The sequence below is a fragment of the Corvus cornix genome, chromosome 3, assembly GCF_000738735.6.
Source record: "Corvus cornix cornix isolate S_Up_H32 chromosome 3, ASM73873v5, whole genome shotgun sequence".
Taxonomy (NCBI): domain Eukaryota; kingdom Metazoa; phylum Chordata; class Aves; order Passeriformes; family Corvidae; genus Corvus; species Corvus cornix.
Genome location: NC_047056.1, coordinates 74,256,675 through 74,260,722, shown reverse-complemented (window position 1 = coordinate 74,260,722; position 4,048 = coordinate 74,256,675). Strand labels below are relative to the sequence as shown.

General features: G+C 53.0%; 1 long non-coding RNA gene across 1 annotated transcript; it reads right to left on the bottom strand.

Annotated features, from left to right (window-relative positions):
• Positions 1 to 1,259: 1,259 nt before the first annotated feature.
• Positions 1,260 to 3,190, bottom strand: LOC104691977. The gene is made up of 2 exons (XR_752294.3): positions 2,565 to 3,190; positions 1,260 to 2,231 (listed from the first exon to the last, which is right to left on the bottom strand). It is a non-coding gene; the product is annotated as an uncharacterized LOC104691977 (long non-coding RNA).
• Positions 3,191 to 4,048: the final 858 nt, after the last annotated feature.

Here is a 4,048-nt window from a genome sequence, read left to right as displayed (position 1 = left end):
TTTCTGGTGGAGGTTCTTGTTACTGAAGTGTGAATATTTTGATGAAGATCCTGTTCAAGTTTGCAGACTGCTTGTGTGCTACAAGCTAACTTTTACTGCCCTCAGTGCCTCTGGTCCCCCGTCTGTCCAACTGTATTTGCCATCAAATTTAAAATAAAAGATATTTTTTATTTATTGGAAAGATTAACTCCCTGGGGAGTAATGACTTGTTTTTAGCATTGGTCTGACTGCTTGGCCTAGGCTTCAGACCTGAAGGAGAGCTGCTACTGGAGATCAGGGCCGAAGAACAAGACAATTAACTCTTATCTCCTCCACAGCCTCCTCACCTACTCCATTTCTGGAAGCTGTTACTTAACATAGCATTAAACATAAATGGTTATCAATCCAGTCCAGAAAGTGGGCACAAGACAGTAATAGACAAGAAATTGATGTTTTTGACAAATACTGAAGCTCATGGAGGAGCAGTAACATTGCAATAACAGAAACTGAGTTTCAATTGAGTTGAAAAACCAATTATCTGGTACTATAGAATGAAGTGAGAACAAGGAAACATTTTATGATGTTATGATTCCTCTTCCTCACAGTTTTTCGAGGTGGGGAGAGGGTTGCTATGAGTTTTGCATTTAACTATGAGGCTACCAAAGGCCACCTCAGCTCTGCTGCCCAGTTGCCCTCCCAAAACAGCCTCTGGGTAGTAACATTTGTCCTAGTTGGGCTTCCTCGGACTTTTCTTCGGGAGCTTTCCTGGAGGCTCAGTACAAAGGCAGACACAACGAAGAACCATCGAGGCACAACCAGCATCCCACCACCAGGCCGGGGATGCTGCCGGGACGACGGAGACGACAGGGTCGCCTGCCCCCGGCATCCTCCGCCCCGAGGGTGAACACCCACGCATCCGCCCCCCACATGCTACACACCCCCCCCTTTTTTTTTTTCTTCTATTTATTTTTCCCCTGCAGAAGTCGAGGTAAAACCCTGAAACCCGAAGCCGTGAAACCGAGCTGCTTGGCCCCGCCGGTGGCACGGCCCCGTCACACACGCCCGTGTCCGCTGCGTGGCCCGGGCGCCGTCGGGATGGGAAGGGAGGCGGGGGAGTGGGGAGGGGACGGGGGCGCGGGCGAGCGCAAGCAGCAGGCTGCTGCCCGGGGTGACCGTGACCCGTGGGTTATGCGTGGGTGACCGCGGGGCTGGAGGGGTGAAGGAGCAAGGGAGAGGGGGTTTCTCATGGGCAGGAAAAGGCAGGATCCCGTGTGCCTGCGTGGAGGAGGGAGGGAGAACCGCTGAGGTTTTATTCTTGACAGAAGCAATTAAACTCAAATTAGTTGCACTCACGAGGTGGAAAGATAGCCCCATCTCTCTGGCCTTTCTCCTCGGGCCGGCCGACGGGGGCAGCCCCTGGGGCAGTGTGGGTGCCCGGGCCGCTCCTCAGAGCATTCCCGGGCGGCGGGCGAGGCGCCCCGCATCTCCCTTCGCACCCGCGCACCCTCGGCTCTCCCCCGCCCCGCCCGGCCTCGCTCGCCACCACATCCGGGCGGTGGGTGAGGGAAATTCAAGTTAAAAAAGGGCTGACCCAAAGCTGCTCCCCGGCCCCGGTCCCAGTCCGCGGTGAGCCCCCGGGGTTCGGGAGGAGTGGGACGGGGCCGGGAGCTCTCTGTGAGGCCGCCGGGTGCCGGCGACCGAACAAGTCCGGTCTCCCCAGCCTGCATTTTAATCCTGAAATCTGGAAATGGAAATTGTTTGATGTATGAGGAGACGTTATCTAATTAGGGCGTAAGAAATTTAATCTTTCCAGCAGGCAGGTCATATAATTAATGTTAATTTAACGCTCAAATTCTCAGTCATTAATTTTTATTCTCTTAAATGTAGTTTGGCAGGGCCCCCTGATCCATGGCAATGGATTTTACTGAATGTAAGAGCACACTTGGTCTTTGGAGTGAATTACTGGAGCCCTTCCTATCCCAATAACAAGATCACATCATGTATGCATTATTAAGCCATGTAATTGAATGGTCCATAGTTTGCATATCAGACTATTAAAGTAATGTGTTTTGCTTTTCTTCCAACACGTAATGTTAAAGCCTTTGCGAATATTTGGTGATTCTGATAATTATCACCAAATTACTACAAATGTTCTCTTCATTAACGTGATTTCTCTCAAGCATTTTTAAAAAAATGTGAATAATGCATTAAGTGGTGGCTTGTAAAGTGTTTTTTAAAATAAAACTTGTCGACTACAATTCGAAAATTAGAAAAGAAGAAGAAAAAGAGAGAAAGAGAGAAAAAGGAAGAAAGAAAGGGGAGAGAATTAACAGTTGCACAGAAAGAAAACAATTCTCCTCTAAGATTGGAAAATACGACTTTCCTTTTTTCCCTATTTCAGATAAGTGACTATACACCTTAAAAGTTTCACTTCATCGGGAGCAAAAGTGCATGCAATCTAAAGAACTGTCGATTGCAGATGATACAGAACAGATGGAGGCACAAAGTTGGAGCTTTTCCCTTTACAGGGGATAGATGGGGACATAGGCAGACAGACAGAGAGATTGATTTGAAAAGATACTGACCTCTCTCCTTCAGCTGCAATTTAACTTGTCCTGGGGGAAAAAAAGAAAAAAAAAGAAAAGAAAATCTCACAAGTGAGACCTGCCTCCTCCCCTGTCGGCCTCCTGCCTTCCCCCGCCCCAAGTTCGCACTGTCATCTGAACAAACTGCTGCGCCGATCTCAGAAGGTGAATAATTCTCAATTAACTAAGTAACTAACTTTCTTTGTGCAATCTTGAGTCACTCACTTAACTAAATCTTAAGCCTTCGAGACCCTTCATTATTGCCTTCCCCCCGCCACACTATTTTCAAAGTTCAATAGCAAGGCAACAAAAAACACTGCTGCAAAATAAGAGTCTCTTTTAAAATTAAAGAGCTGCTCATTTGCATCGGAAGAAGTTATTTTTCCCCTGCTTTGAATTATTTAGGCACCAAAAAAAAAAAAAAAAAAGGAAAATTAAAGGACACCCCACAAAGCCTCCCGCAGTCCGTGTCAGGATCAGTGTCACGGATGCTCTGCGGGGTGCGAAGCCACAGTGACCAAGTGGGTAGGCGCTGGATCAGGTGTGCTGTTGGGGCTGTGCGACTCGGGGCATCCCGCCGGGCTGGCAGGTTGCTGCTCCGCAGCCAGCAGCGCTCGGACCCCGCCGGGCCGGGCGGCGGAGAGTGCGCGGCGGCGGGCGCGGGCGGGGCGGGGCGAGGCGGCCGCCCCGCGGGGCCGGGGCCGGGGCCGCGAAGGCTCCGAGCCCCACCGGGAGCCCGGGTCGGTCTGCGGCCCACTCTTATTTTGGTTGGGAGCGGGCAGCGCTGCCGGCTGGAGCCGGGAGAGCGAAGGGAGCCGAACTGTGCTCCTCTGTTTGGTTTAGGGTCGGGTATTTTTTTCTTTCCCTCTCCCTCCTCTCTCTCTCCCCTTCCCTCCTCACTATAGCAACCAACGCCAGCCTGACAAAAATGCACCCTCTGTGGACAATGGCCCAGCCTTCCTGCTCGCCTCGCTCCTCTTCTTCCTCGCCAAGCAAAAGAAAGTTTCCAGCCCCCCCGGCCCGTTCTCGCCTCTCCTCCCGAGGCAGGCTCCTGTGCAAATCCCGCTCAGCCCCGCCGGGACCGTGCCGACCCCCACGTGGGAGGCTGAGGGCGGGGGGACACAGAAGTCGCCCCCCAGCCGGGGGCCCCGATTCCCCAACCCGCCTTGGCAGCGGGCTGGCAGAACGCCCCTGAGCCACCGCCAGCCCCGCGTCCGTGTGCGGAGCCGCCCTGCGCGGCCAGGGCCGGAGCGGTGCTGCCCGCTGCCCCAGCGGGGCTCAGCTGCCGGCTCCTGGGTTCGCCTCTTTTCTGGAGAAAAAACAGCATCCCCCAGTCTGGAGCGCTCCGCACCTGGGGGACGGAGCGGGGCAGTGGCGACCGAGAGCCTTCTAAGAAGGCGCTTCTCAGAGTGAGGAGCGGGAGTCGTGCCCAAAAGTGCCCCGAAAGTTGTAAGAGGGGAGGGAGGATCACGTCGCCTGGTAAA